At 45.6% G+C, this 16,034-nt stretch overlaps 1 protein-coding gene across 2 annotated transcripts in view; it reads right to left on the reverse strand.

Annotated features, from left to right (window-relative positions):
- Window positions 1–16,034, reverse strand: part of DGLUCY (D-glutamate cyclase) — a 396,105-nt gene that overhangs the window by 275,992 nt on the left and 104,079 nt on the right. Inside the window, exons 2-3 of one of the 2 annotated variants that reach the window (XM_069208180.1) lie at window positions 9,321–9,415; window positions 4,132–4,227 (exon numbers count right to left, since the gene is read on the reverse strand). The exons of the other annotated variant lie outside the window; for it this stretch is intronic. The gene's annotated coding sequence lies outside the window, so the exon portion shown is untranslated. The remainder of the gene's footprint in view (window positions 1–4,131; window positions 4,228–9,320; window positions 9,416–16,034) is intronic. 2 annotated transcript variants of the gene reach the window in all.

The following is a 16,034-nucleotide window of genomic DNA, read 5'->3' on the forward strand; positions in this document are numbered from 1 at the left end:
CAACATCTATATCTTTCTAATACACATTATTCTCTTTAAGACACAATGTAGCCTTCTTCACCTTAATTACCTTAGTCCAGACAGATTGTTTTTTGTGGGCACACTTTTTACTAGAATAACGAGAGGTTTATCCAAATCCCTCTCTACACCCAGAGTTTCTATATTACATTTAAAATCTAAAGGTAAATAAACAGCTCTACCTGTAAACCATTTCTGAAGCTCAGTGGGTGGCAATTTCCCAGTCTTTGGTTCCATACGAACTATTGCTTGAGAAGGGTGTATAGATTGTATCAGTATTCCTTCATAAACATTCAGATGTTGAAGTTCCTCTGGAATTTCAACCATTTCAAACTTACTGTGAATTGCTCTTGCAGGCATTTGTTGTCCTCTACTTTGTCATAGCAATATTTACGCATGATCTGGCATGTCAACAAATCAAAATGTTCCTTAAAAAAAAAATACACTGCAAATTCTAGCCACTTTTCTCTGGTTTCCTGTTCAGTTTTCAAGGACACATCAACATTTCAAAACTGGCCCTTGTAGTGAGTGACTGACAACAAATACAAACATAGTTTGGTATCTCTGTAGAAACTGCATTAAACTTTAGTATTTCCTGTGCAAAGCCATCAGTACTAATATCTGTGTTTTGTTCCTCTACACCTGAACATACCAACTTCTCATTTTGCCCAGACTCCACTTCAGGACCAAAGAAATATAACTGAATATCTTCACAAAAAGTTTCGACCCCTGAACCTTTCAAAAGTGCTTTGTTAATTTCTCCTAAACACAATGCAGGACTTTTTACAAAGTAAAGTCTTTTAATTAAATTTAGCATTTTTGAATGATGAACAGTTAACATTCTAAAATGATGAAAAGTACTTGTGCACACTTTCCTGGACAGACACACCATTGAGCGTCCCTGTAAATTAGAATATTTCCTTACTTGGCATGGATCTAACACTTGCAACATTGCAATTTTCCACATCACACTTCTATCTGGAAATCGACATAGAACATTTCTTAATATACCAACTGATTCCTGGTGAACACTACAAATACTACTGCAGTCTCATTTATATACGTCTTCATCTGTCTCTTCCTCTACATTTCTAGGAACCATCTCCTCTTTTGCAATGTGCTACCATCTTGCATAGCATTGGCCAGTTGTTTCAACTGCATGCACAAGTGTGTTTCATTGAAGAAAGCCTCAGTACTAGAAGTATGCTTCCAGTCTCCTTTGAACATTTTGCAAAAAATACTTTTATTAATAAGCTATCTTTTACTTCTTTTCTTCATATACAACACTGTTTTATCCAGTGTTTTCATTCTGTTTAGTATCAAGATAGTTTACAATTCAGGGCAAACGCTTTGTCAATCACACTCTCAATATCTTGCTTTTGCTTCAGTGCTTCCTTTCTCCTCTTATACTGCAGCATCTTTCATACCAAATTCTGTATTACCCTACTTCTAAACATTCTCATTCGTATTTCTTTAAATTGTTTCTGCCTCCATGTCAAACTATTTTTTTCCTATACGATTTCTTACTTTCAATGTGACTAACTCTTTCACCTTTGTCACTTGATTTTAAACCTTTTTATTTTCCCACATTTTGCATTTTCCCACATACTGTTTTGAGAAAACTACTTAGTTCTCCTACCAGCAGATCTTTTTTTCCTGTAAGTTCTCCACATCAGGCCCTTTTTCACTCTCATTTTTTTTAAACTCTTTTTATTGAAAATGGCTCAATAATGATCATACACAATACATACACACAATACATAGTTCATACCATTACCTAGGTTGATGCTAGCAAAAATCTATTGGACAACATTACATAATATACCCTGCACCCTAAGACCTCCAGTGTAGTCGCCGGGTCTATCCGTCAACAAGGACCGTTTGGCTAAAATACCCAGCCCCTCCAACATTACGTTCCCCGGTAGGTAGTCCATCCTCCCCACACCTTCTTCCATTTTTGTGGGTATCCTCTGCTGAGATATATAGCATGTTTGGCTCCTTGACACCAATCCAGGTCTGTTTCCCAGTTCGACACCCGAGGTGACTGGGAGGATTCCCATTGTCTAGCTATGTTTCGCCACTATCGCTGCAAGTGCTAACCAGATTTTCTGGTATCTCCCCGGTGACATTTAACAGACATCATTTAGCCTCCATAGGAACCCTGAGGCCAGTAACCCGACTCATTATATCTGTTACCTTTCCCCAGTACTCTTGGATCCTGGGGCATTCCCATAGTATATGGATAAATGACCCTTCCTGCCCACAACCTCTATGACACAGTGGGGAGCTCGCTCTTCCTATTTTATGCGGCACAGTCCTGGAGTAATAGACCCCGTGGTGGACTTTCAGGTATACCAGTCTGAAGTAGGCTTTGATCGCTATTTTCCTAGGACTCTGTAGTGCCTCAGTCCAGTCGTCGTCATCCGTCAGTCCTATGTCCAGATCCCAGGCAGCCCGCTGTTACGCCGCGTTCTGGAGCATTGTTTATTAACTTCTGATATGTAAGGGAGATTGCCCAGTCTGTCAGGGGGTCCATTAACACTCGATCCTCTAGTGCGGCCGCCGAAGGCAACTGTTATCCCGCCACTACATGGCTTCGAAGGATGTCTCCCACCTGTAGATATTTGTATTGCTCTGTGTCGTTTAGTATGAATTCTGTTTGCAGGGCTTCGAATGTGATGTATGCCTGGTCCTTCCAAATGTTCCCTAACTTCTAAATGCTAATTAGCGGCCATTTTGAAAAACTCTGCAGCCGCCCCACCTCCTGAAGCATTTCGTGAGTCAATAATGGGGTGAGCTCCGTCAGCTTACCCTCCCAACCTAAGTATCTGGTCCCCTCCCTCCATGCCTGTGCCACCGCCTGAGTGTGGAAAGGCAACATTTGTTCCCGTGCCGTCCAATAAAGGAGAGGCAAGCAGCCAGCCTGGCCCATGGTCAGCCTATCAACCCGGTAGGCAGACTCTTCTCTGTCCTCATGCTTCACTACCACCAACTGGGAGGCCCAATAGTATTGCAACACATTTGGAACTGCAAAACCCCCTCATAGACCCACCCTGCATCTTGCTCAGGGCAATACACAAAGTGCCCCCACTCCAAAGTAGATAGCGCAATTCCTGTTCTAGTTTTCAGAAGAAGCCTGAGGGAGACTTTGTATGGCGTGTTTTGTAGGATATACAGTACGCACAGGAGTCTCATAATTTTAAACAGGGCTGCTCTCCTGATTAACGTAAGTGGGAGCGCTCTCCAGTGGGGTGCGTCTCAACAGGAGCACTTCATCCGCATACAGAGATATCCTCTCATCCCACTCCTGTCCTACCGAGATTCCCCAGATAAGAGGGTCCTGTCGGATGCAAGCCGCCAAGGGTTCAAGAGCCAGTGCAAACTTTATAGGGGAGAGGGGGCATCCCTGTCTTGTCCCGCTAAGGGGCCATCACCATGACACTGTGTTATTAATGCGTTGTAGACGGGTCCCGGAAGCCGCGTCTTACTCACCTGGAGTCCGCCATCTTTCGGCTGGCTCCACGGAAACGGAGCGGCGTTCCCCTGGCAACGGGGAGACGCCACGTCGTTACAGCATTGACGACTTCCGGTCAAGGGGATTGAAGAAGGACGCCGATCCGGAAGAGAGGAGCGCGACGGAAAACCAGAGAGGAGAAGAGAGGAGAGCGACGGGAGTCCAAGACGGAGAAGAGAGGAGCGCGACGAGAAACCAGAACGGAGAGACGAGGACAGAGTCTTTGGCAGCCCCAGCGAGAAACCAGGAGGAGGTCCACAGAGGAAGTGCCGAAACGCGGGAACCAGAGAAGGGAGAGACGCCGGAGAAATGAGAAAGCTGCAACGACCCAGGAGGGTCGTGGCTTGACAAGGTACGGTCCCTCCTAGGGACAGGAGGGTCACGGGGAATCTCGGGCACGGGGAAAGGCACTAGGGAAGTGGGAGGAAGGACGGGGAGGGTGAATGAGAGACAAGGGAAGGGGCAAGAAGGGAACCAGGCACGTTATGGACCCCAGGAACCCTAAACCCCACCCCTGATCACCCCCTCACGAACTTGCCCGCTTGCTGCCTTTTCCCTCACGAGCACAATACCCCAACCAGTATTTCAGAAATACTTACCTGTTCCTTTTCTTTTTTTTTTCATTTCTGCCGGGGTTCGAGGGAGATGTCCACATCCTTCACAGACCGGAGGCGACCGGGGGGGGAAGAGGAAACCTAAGAGGGAAAAGAAAGAAATTGAGAAAAGCAGAAACCCCAAGACTTACCAAAAAACCTTCAACCAACGATTAAGAGAATAGCCTGTGAATAAACAGAGAATAAAATTTCAAACATAAAGACACCCCATTCTTTTGACTCTACTTGATCCGCTCGTAACGCAGCCTACCACAGTGGTGTCAGAAGTGGGATCTAGTTCTCAGGTGGGCTTACGAGCGTTTCATCATGAGTGAAGTTCCATCCCTTGAGGATATGATTAAGCAACTCGCAGAAGGACAGAGACATCTGCAGTTGTTGTGGGAAGCACACCAAAGAGAGGCCAAGGAAGACCGGGAGGCCTTACAATCGGCTTTAAAAAGTCAGGCTACAATCCTAGCCAATAATCAACTAGTGCATGAGACTGCATTACAAAAGTTAACCGATACAATCGCGACCAGTAAGGTACACCCAAATGTTCCCAGTTCGGTCCTCCAAAAGTACCAAGAAGGGGAAGACCCAGACTCATTTTTTACTAATTTTGAGAGGGTAGCCTCATCTGCTCAATGGCCAGAGGACCGCTGGGGTAAGTATGTGGCCCCCTTGCTTACGGGATTCCTGCAGACTGCCTACCAATCCGCCAACCCTGATGGTACTACCCCCTATAAAGAGATAAAAAAAAGTATCCTGGGGCGAGTTGGGCATGATACGGAATATTACCGTTTACGATTTAGAAACATAAAATGGAGTACGAACGAGGACCCTCGCTCCTTCTATTTTAGGGTGAAAGACTTGGCTCTAAAATGGTTGGGACCCATAGGGACAACCCGGGAGGATGTCATTAAGACAATTATTTTAGAACAGTATTTGGATTCCCTGCCCCTTAGTACTAAGAATTGGATCCGACAACATCCAAAGGTGGACACTGAGGTCGCTATTGATTTGGCTTGTGCTTTCCATCGCTCCACAGAAATTAAACCCGTGGCCCGAGGCCTTTCCAAAAAAAAAACATCCCTCCACTAAAACCAGTTCCCAGGTATTTCCCCGAGGAAACGCGGTTCCCTAAACCCGTAGAACATCACCCTATGCAGTCCCCACAATGTTTCCACTGTGGAGAATGGGGACATATTGCCAGAATATGTCCCAGGAAATCCGAAGGACCGGAACCCATGGAAATTGGGGTCACGCGACGTAGAGTTCTATGTACAGGGAAAGGGAATGAGAAATTTAGATACCTGGTCACCATAAATGGACTGGTCATTTCGGCACTAATTGATTCAGGATGCAGCCAATCTGTAATCTGGAAGGATCTAATCCCTGTGGATACTTCGGTCACTAACCGCTGGGTATCCATATGTTGTATACATGGAGACAAAGGAACTTATCCCCTCACCACGGTTAAGATAGAATGGGGTCCCTTTCAGGATATGGTTTCGATAGGGGTTATGGATCGACTAATCGAGGATTGTATTATCGGGACTGATTATAATCGATTCTATGACCTATTAGATCAAGTCCGTGGACCCGCTGGGACTCCCGAGTGGTGGACCGAAGCCCCTTTTTTCAATGTCCCCATCGAAGTACCACCGCACCGAAAGAAACTTACACAAAACGAGAAAAGACGGGAGAAAAGACAATATCAGGAAACCCGAAAGACAAAGGATATTCCTAAACTAGTAGCAGAGATTAGTAGCAGGCCCACCTCCTTCCCAAGCAGCCAGAGAGAAGATCCTACTCTTTCCCATGCCTGGAGCTCGGCCAAAACAGAGATCACTAATGAGGTGGGTCCTAATTTTCTTATCAAGAAACACCTCCTATACCGAATAACTAGAACTGTTAAAGGGGAGACCAAGCAACAATTAGTAGTTCCAGAACCATTTCGAGCTCATGTACTGTTTTTAGCCCACAATCAACCCGGGGGAGGTCATTATGGTCGGGAAAAAACGGAAGAATATCTGATGCGTAAATTCTATTGGCCAGGAGTAAATGCTCAGATACGCAGGTACTGTTCCCAATGTCCTAGATGCCAATTAACTGAGCCAGGAATGCCCTGGAAAGCACCATTATACCCCTTACCCATTATTGATATCCCTTTTAAACGGGTGGGCATGGACCTGGTAGGACCCCTCCTTCCCTCTTCTAAAGGACATACCTACATTTTAGTCATAGTTGACTATGCGACTAGATACCCAGAAGCCATACCCCTCTCCAGCATGACCACCAAAACAATGGCCCAAGCCATGATAACAGTGTTTTCTCGAATAGGTTTTCCCCAGGAAATATTGACGGATCAAGGTACACCCTTTATGTCAAAACTCATGAAACAGATATGTCAGTTATTAGGGATCACCCAGCTACGAACCTCGGTCTATCACCCCCAGACAGATGGGCTGGTAGAACGATATAACTGTACAATAAAGACACTGTTGAGGAAAACCGTGGATGAATCCGGTCGCAACTGGAATCAGAAGCTTCCCTTGGTCCTATATGCCATACGAACCCACGAACAGTCCTCTACAGGACATAGTCCCTTTGAATTGGTTTTCGGGAGGCAGCCTCGCAGTCTCCTGGATATGGCTGCCGAGACATGGGAGGAAGAACAGGAAGAAGGGAAACCCCTGATGGACTATATCCATCAACTCAGAAGTCAGTTACAAACCCTCTGGGAAGATGTTCATAGTCATTTAGTCACGGCTCAAAATCAACAAAAATCATACTATGACAAGGGAAGCAAAATAAGTTCCTTTCTCCCTAATGAACAGGTCCTCATTATGCGACCTACATCTGACCATAAGCTGATTGCTAAATGGCAAGGACCCTATAGGGTTATTAGATCAGTCTCCCCTGTTACTTATCTATTAGAGATAAGTACCAACCCAAGGAAAACCCAAATTTACCACATAAACAATGGAAATCTGCAGAAGAGACTACAGACCAGACGGACATCGGGTATTTGGTCTCTTATACCAAAGAACGAGAACTAGAGATATGTCCTATAAGAATAACCCATCCAGAAAAAAAAACCAGTATTAATAAAAAGCTAACTGATACTAAAAAAAAACAATTAGACACCCTAATCGAGCAACATCCCCATTTCTTCTCCAAAACACCAGGAAAAACTTCATTAACATATCATCACATTAACACACCTATAGGACACGTAGTACGTCTTCGTCCTTATCGCATCCCTGAAGCACTAAGACCTATCATTGAAGCCGAAGTCGAGGCAATGTTAGCCTTAGGGGTTATTGAACCCTCTAATAGTCCCTGGAATTCCCCCGTAGTGTTGGTTCCTAAACCAGACGGATCGATAAGATTTTGCATTGATTTTCGCAAACTTAATGAGATTTCCCTTTTTGACACATACCCTGTCCCCAGAGTGGATGACATCTTAGAGAAGTTAGGAAAGGCTTGTTATTTATCCACCCTAGACTTAACCAAGGGATATTGGCAGATACCCCTCCACCCCGATGCCAAGGAAAAGACAGCCTTTTCAACCTCTTCCGGCCTTTATCAATTTACGGTTTTACCTTTTGGTCTTCACGGCGCTCCCGCAACTTTCCAGCGTCTGATGGATCGAATCTTAAAACCCTTCCAGACTTTTACCGCCGCCTACCTGGACGACATAGTCATTTTTAGCGAAACCTGGCAAGATCACTTAGTACATCTGGATACGATCTTTTCCGCCTTAACGGAAGCCGGTTTAACTGCCAACCCTAAGAAGTGTTTACTAGGAAATACTGAAATCTCCTATCTGGGTTATATCATAGGAAGTGGCACTCTACAACCACAACAAAACAAAGTTGAGGCCATATTACAAACAGCTAAACCCAAAACAAAGAAAGACCTACGGTCGTTCCTAGGCTTAGTAGGATACTACCGCCGATTTATCCCCAATTATTCCACCATTGCTGCCCCTCTGACTGACCTCCTGACCAAACAAAACCCCACAAAATTGGCTCCATTTACCGACTCCCAACAGAATAGCTTTGAACGATTGAAACAGTCCCTTATCACAGACCCAATACTAAAATGCCCCGATTTCTTAAACACCTTTCACTTGTATACTGATGCATCGGACGTAGGTCTCGGAGCCGTGCTCACACAGCCCGATGACTAGGGTTTTGACCACCCAGTGATTTTTCTAAGTAGGAAACTATTTCCACGAGAGACCCATTACCCAACGATCGAAAAAGAATGTCTCGCCATTAAATGGGCTGTGGACTCCTTGCAGTATTATCTTTTAGGCAGGTCCTTCGTTCTGTTCACTGACCATGCCCCTCTCACCTGGCTTGCCTCTCACAATTACTCCAACTCCAGAATCTTGAGATGGTTCCTAGAACTGCAACCCTTTACGTTCCAGGTTCGCCATATCCCTGCTTCCCTACAAGGTCCAGCCGACTACCTCTCCCGGTTTCCTCCTTCATCGGACCTCGAACAGCCCCGATCTAGGGTAGGGGACTGTAGACGGGTCCCGGAGGCCGCGTCTTACTCACCTCGAGTCCGCCATCTTTCGGCTGGCTCCACGGAAACGGCGCGGCGTTCCCCTGGCAACGGGGAGACGCCACATCGTTACAGCATCGAAGACTTCCGGTCAAGGGGATTGAAGAAGGACGCCGATCCGGAAGAGAGGAGCGCGACGGAAAACCAGAGAGGAGAAGAGAGGAGAGCGACGGGAGTCCAAGATGGAGAAGAGAGGAGCGCGACGAGAAACCAGAACGGAGAGACGAGGACAGAGTCTTTGGCAGCTCCGGCGAGAAACCAGGAGGAGGTCCACAGAGGAAGTGCCGAAACGCGGGAACCGGAGAAGGGAGAGACGCCGGAGAAACGAGAAAGCCGCCACGACCCAGGAGGGTTGTGGCTTGACAAGGTACGGTCCCTCCTAGGGACAGGAGGGTCACGGGGAATCTCGGGCACGGGGAAAGGCACTAGGGAAGTGGGAGGAAGGACGGGGAGGGTGAATGAGAGACAAGGGAAGAGGCAAGAAGGGAACCAGGCACGTTATGGACCCCAGAAACCCTAAACCCCACCCCTGATCACCCCCTCACGAACTTGCCCGCTTGCTGCCTTTTCCCTCACAAGCACAATACCCCAACCAGTATCTCAGAAATACTTACCTGTTCCTTTTCTTTTTTTTTCATTTCTGCCGGGGTTCGAGGGAGACGCCCACATCCTTCACAGACCGGAGGCGACCGGGGGGGGGAGAGGAAACCTAAGAGGGAAAAGAAAGAAATTGAGAAAAGCAGAAACCCCAAGACTTACCAAAAAGCCTTCAACCAACGATTAAGAGAATAGCCTGTGAATAAACAGAGAATAAAATTTCAAACATAAAGACACCCCATTCTTTTGACTCTACTTGATCCGCTCGTAACGCAGCCTACCACATGCGTACTCTAGCCAATGAACTTGTATATAAGAGTTTGACCCACCCAGTCAAATTAGGGCCAAAGCCCATCAAGGACAGCACCGTAAAGAGGCAGGACCACTCTATACTGTCAAATGCCATTTTGGTATCGAGGGACAGCACTACAGCTGGTTCATGGTCTGGTTCACTGGTAACATGGAGCACTCCATAGAGATGGCGAAGGTTGAGGCATGTCCCCCTAGGCCGCATGAAACCAGACTGGATGAATGAGTTTGGTGATGACCACTCTTAGTCTGTTCGCCAGGGCCTTGGCCAAGACTTTAACTTTACGATTAAGTAAAGAGATGGGCCTATACTAGCAATACTGGTTGGGCAGTTTGCCCAGCTTAGGGACTACTACTATCATAGCCATCCGCTGGTCCACCGGGAGGATCCCCTCATCTCTGGATGACTGTAACATCTGTAGGCCACAAAAGTGTTAGCTATGGCCATTCCGGTAGTTTGCAAAGCCCCCTTCTGGTCCACAATTTCCAGAACCCAGCTTTGGTTTACATCTCGTCTGTCCAACCATGCCAGGAGCTTAGTGGCCTTGTCGCCTATATCACAAAGGCAACGTTGTGACGCTAAAGCTTAGGAACGTGCTTTGTTTTCAGCCCATTCCCTGAGTTTGTGCTGCTTCATCTCTAATTTGTGCTGCAGCTGAGGCAACCCCAGCCGGCGGTCCACTAGTGAGGCCTCCAGGGATACCATTCGCATTCTAGAACCTTACACTTAAGACAATGCTCTTTCTGTATGCCACCGGCCGAGGCTTGGGCTTGTCCCCTGAGGACTGCCTTAAAAGACTCCCATAGTACAACAGGTGTTCCCACCACGCCTTTTTTTTTCCTGAAATAATGGTCAACGTGATTGCATAGTTTGTCCCAATATGATCTGTCCCTCAGATTCCAGGGGTCAATTCTAGGGGGTAAGTCACTGATCCCACTAGGCCTAATTAGTTGTACTTCAACTGGGGAGTGGTCTCAGATCCCCCGTGCCCTAATGGTGGCAGTGCCAAAGTCACCCAGTGTGGATATCTGAGTGAAGAGGTAGTTCAGTCTGCTGTGTAAACATGTGTGTACTGTTGGATTGTACGCCCACCAGATATCTATCAATCCCATGGCGTGACTAAGTCAACCACCGGGTCCGGAGGCCGCGTCACATGCGCCCTGCTCACATTGTCCAGGTCTAGGTCAAGTACGTCATTCACATCCCCCCCAAGGATTAGTCGTTCCACTGGAATTTCAAGCAGTGTGGCCGGCAGAGAGGCAAGGGTCTGGGCGTGAAGTCTCTGATGTATGTTGAGAGAGCAAATATTAAGTGTCAGCATATCCCAACTGCCAGTGATCACTACATATCGACCCAGGGAACGGAACAGACTTTTTACAAAGAATACCCACCCCCCTACAGTCAGTTGTGCAGCTATGATAGGCAAGAAGCTTATACTCGAATCTGTCTAGGGCCTTGCATTGATTTCCACAAAGATGTGTTTCTTGAAGAAGGATCAAATCTGATGCAAACACTGGAGCACTACAAGGTGCTTTAGCTTGCTCCCCAATCCATTCATGTTCCATGTCTACATTTTCACAACGTTATGCTTGCGGGTGCCCATTTGTAGCTAAGTGTATTGAGTTAGTGGACAACCGTGTCCCCTTCACTGCCCATTTCCCTGGGCTCCTCCTAGGCGGTCCTATCCTGATATGGATGTAACGCAGTGTAGCAACTGAGCATAGAAAAAACTTTAATTCCAAAACAACCACCTGTGAGAACATTTCCAACAAGTACTACCCCCCAACCCTGGAACCCTGCTATGTAGGCTGTGATCTGCCCAACTCCCTCAACCAGCAGCGCGCCGGTCACCCATGATAATGCATGCACTGAAAACTAAACTGTTGGGTGACTGGCAGTGCCGCAATCAGACACAGGATGTATACACCAAAATCATTGGTTCTCCCCAACATTTGCAGTAAGTATTGGCAATACCTGAGGCACTTTGACATAAAAAAGCAGTTGCTCATCTCCGTGCTGAGTCGTCCCCACCTGGGACCATCCAGAGCCAGGCTAAGATCCTGTTCCCCTTGAAGGAAATTGCCCTCAAGTCCCCTTCCTCTCCCCCCCTTAAGGTGGGCCCGTGCACTCAGTTTAGATGATGTGGGTTTCTCCTCTGGTGACCTCCTGCTCCGCCAATCCTTTTGTCGTGGCCCTTCTGCCACCATCCAACTTGGTGTCATTGGTACGGCATTTTCGCTGTATCCGCCAACCCTTCAGCCACTTCCAGGCATCTTCTGGAGTGAGGAAGTGCCAAGCCTTACCCTCCGTTATTACTTGTAACTTGGTAGGATAAAACATCATGTATTTGAGTTCATGTGTCCCAAGTTCACAAAGCTGCGACTTAGATGTTGGACCTGCTGTGTAAAATATGGGAATAGGCGGACAGGGGCATTCTTGTATTTCAGGTCCTCCTAAGATCATGTAGCTTGGAGTATCGAGTCAGGATCCCTATAATTGAAGATCCAGGCTATGATGGTTCTGGAGTGGGGGCCCCTGGCTTCGGCGAAGGTATAGGAGCGCTATGTGCTCGCTCAACTGAAAAGAACTTTGAGAGTCTCTTAGGGTGCAAGGCATTGACAATACGGTATTCAAGGAAGAGGTCAACACTATGGCTCTCCGCAACCTCCGGGACACCCACCAGACGAATGTTGCTGCGCCTCACCCTACCCTCCTGATGCTCAAGTTTGGATGTTATGGCTTCTGATTGATGGGTCAGGGTCTGTACCTGGGTCTCCAGCTTTTCGTAGTAGACTCGAGGTAGGCTATGTGAGTCTCTGCCGTTTTCACCTTTTCGCTTATTTTCTGCACATCGGCTCAAAGTAGGGCCACATCTATGGTGACAGCATCCATTTCGCCTCTCTCTGCTCTTCGCCTCCATGCCACTCCTTCGGGATCGCATAATTGTCTATCCTACTGGCCTGGTATTTGCCTGGGGGTGTGCAACCTTGGGCTTCCTCATAGCAAAGGCTTCCATCAAGGCCAGTCCTGGCATATCTGTGCCTGTCTTTGTATCTATGACACCCCCTGTTGCCGTCTAAGTTAGCGAAGGGACCCCACCATTCCCAAAAGGATTCTCCTGGTCCTGGCCCATCTCTTGCTGGGTTGCACCAGGTTGATTCTCACTGTTAAGCAGATAATACTGTTTCCTCATTTTATCTCCTTTGTATCTTTCTGGGCATTGTAAATCATCTTCTTTAAACAGAAATAAATATCTGAAAACCAAATATAGAATACATTTAACTTTATATTACATACTATTAGATTACATACTATAAACAAATAAGTAGCTACATAAGTGGTTGTGTCATTTTCTAACTGGCTGTCTAAGTGTCTAAGTGCAGGTTTATAATTAGGTATATATGTTACTGTATGGGTGAGTGACTGGGTGTGTGAGTGGTTGAGTGGATATGTGAGTGAGTGCATCAGTACCTTTGTGGCCGTGTCACTGGATGAGTAAGTAGCTGAGGAGGTATCTGAGTGGTCGTGTTAGTGACTGTATGAGTGTATAAATGGGTATGTAAGTGCCTCTATGGATGGGTAATCAGCTGTGTTAGTGTTTGGGTGTGTAACTGTGTGTACTACTGTCCCTGTTGGTGGTGCATACATAACTGATGTGTGGGTGTGTGAGTGTATGTGCAATTCCCTCCGTCGTTGTGTGACCGGGTTTATAAGTGACTGATTTTGTAAATAGGTATATAAAAGGTTATATGTGTAGATGACTGGGTGTATAACTGGATGTATGTGTGTTCAAGAGTCTGTTTACCGAACTGATTGTTGATATATGAATGGCTGTATAGGTGTGTGAGTGGGTGTAACAGTGCCTTGTTGGGTATGTGAATGACTATATAAGTGGATCTATTGGTAGTTGAATGGGAGTGTGAATGCTTTTATTGGTGTGTTTCTGAGTGTGTCAGTCACTGTCTGGCTATATGAGTGGTGGGTACATAAGTGTTTTTAGGGGAGTGTAACTGGGTATATGAGTGGCTATCTAACTGTGTCAGTGAGTACAAATTACATACTATTAAACTGCATACTACAACCAAGCACCCATTTTTAATTCAAATACATTCATTCATACATACTTTATAAAATAACTATATTTTCAGTATGCCAATTCCCTTTTCTCCTCTGCTGGTCACTATGTTTTTACTTAATGTCCGCATCTAACCTCCCTTTTGGTTTCCCTTCTACTGTAAGGTACACATTTTCTCTCAGCTTCTATGTAGTTATATATTTGTTTACATATAGTTGTTATTGTGCACGCTAATTCACATACCAGTAAACGTTCTGTGATATTCACCAACGGCTATTTTTCAACTGTTCCCTTAATATCACTAAATATCTTTTTTTAGTGCAAATCTCAAGCCAGAAATATAACAATGCTCTTCCACTCTTAGTACAAAAGTACCAAATGTTGCTACCCTTCCTATGCTCCTCTCACTGATACTGCTGTACTTAGCAAATCACTGGCCTCCTTGCATGTATTAATGTTGCTATGCCACTTATAAGTTGTCAGTATTTTTTACCTTTTCTAAATCTCCTGTAAAGAAACCCAATTTGGCAGTGTTTTTGGGTGGGTCCGCGGATTTGCGGCAGTGCTCACCGTGGCCCCCTTGTGCTTTTCAGGTGCACACTAAATGTATCTTTTGTCCCCTTCCCCCCACACTCTCTTAACTCTGTTTCCATAGTAACCATGTTTAGAACACTCTCTGCTAGCACTAGGTCAAAGGTTCACAAGTCTTTTTCTGAGCACCATACTAGCTTAAAATTAAATTATACCAGGTGTGGTTGACTGTTTGCAATTCCAAGCATATTCCAAACAACATAAATTTGTTAATGTTTCAAAGCCAATTACGGAGTTAATTTTTTTTTTCTTCTTAAACTCACTACCTAATTTTACTTCCCTCAACATCTTCACCATCCAATCAAATATGTTTGTTTATATTTTAGGTGCTGTCCTACGTATTAACTGCCTTTGATCTTCAAACCGCCTTGTTCTGCTCCAGCCTTTTCTTGTGTGAAACTCCTGTTTGTCTCCAAAATGGTCCGAGTGTAGATTATGGGCCACAGATTTGTGTTTTTGGCCAGAGAGAGTGGTAGAAAGAGCGGCATTGACAGGGACCTAGGTGTATGTAATGAAGACATTACTTGTGTTGGCCAGAGAGGGTTAAAGTGGCACCAATTGCTCCCTTTGGTTGAAAGAATTGCAGATTGACAACATCCAGACGTCACGATTGTGCACTGGGGTGGAAATGATCTAGACACAATTACTGGGGTACGACTCAAAATCCTAATGAAGGATATCTTTTGCCACATACTGCCTTGGTGTTCTCCAACATTTGCCAAAGACAGAAGTGGCAGTGGTCAACCATATTTTGTCCACAGATAGAGAAATCCAGGAAACATGTCAATAAAACTGTTTCTGCATTCCTCAGAGACCCCAACATGGGCTCTATATACCACAACAACGTACACTTCGATATGGACAGAATATATTGAAAAGACAGAGTCCATTTCACAGACGGAGGCAAGGGTGTTCCTCAACAACTTGAAAGATTGTATCCTCTTCTATGTCTAATCGCAGATCCTCAAATCAAAAGTACAATTTTAGTACAAAACAGCAACACATTTTGACTCCGCAATAGATCCACAAACCTGTTCCCAACCAAAAACACTTATTTAAAATGGCAAAACATTTCATACAATGGAATTGTAAAAGAATGTATGGATCTGTAAGTGGATGGATGAATGGTTTTGTGAGCTCTATGACTAAGGACCTGATTTAGATATTGGATGAGTTACTCTGACACAACGGTGACGGATATCCCATCCTCCAATATTTAAGTCCTATTATATCCTATGGGACTTAGATACTGGCAGAAGGGATATCCATCACCATTGTGATAGAGTAACTCGTCCGACAATATCTAAATCAGTCCCTAAGTGTTTGAGTGTGTGAATAGGTGTTTGAGTGGGTGTGTTACTGGCTATGTGGGTCTGGTAATGGGTGAGTGAATCTATGAGTAGGAATGTGAGTGGGTGTATAACTGGCTGTATGGGTTTGAGAGCAGGTCTCTGAGTGGTTCTATGAGTCTATCACTGGTGTGTGAGTGGCTGTATTGGTGTGTGAGTAGGTGTGAGACTGGTTGTGTAGTTCTGTGGGTGTGTGAGTGGGTGAATGGGTGTGTGAATGTGGGTCACTGGCTCTGTGGGCCTCTCAGTGGGTGTTTGGGTATGTGACTGCGTATGTGATTGTGTGGGTCTCTCAGTGGGTATTTGAGTGGTTTTGTGAGTCTGTTAGTGGGTGTATGAGTGTGTAAGTGGGTATCTGAGTGTGGGTGTGAGTGGCTGTATGGGTGTGTGAGTGGTTGTGTGGGTC

Source organism: Pleurodeles waltl, chromosome 9 (assembly GCF_031143425.1).
Source record: "Pleurodeles waltl isolate 20211129_DDA chromosome 9, aPleWal1.hap1.20221129, whole genome shotgun sequence".
NCBI classification, from domain to species: Eukaryota; Metazoa; Chordata; class Amphibia; order Caudata; family Salamandridae; genus Pleurodeles; species Pleurodeles waltl.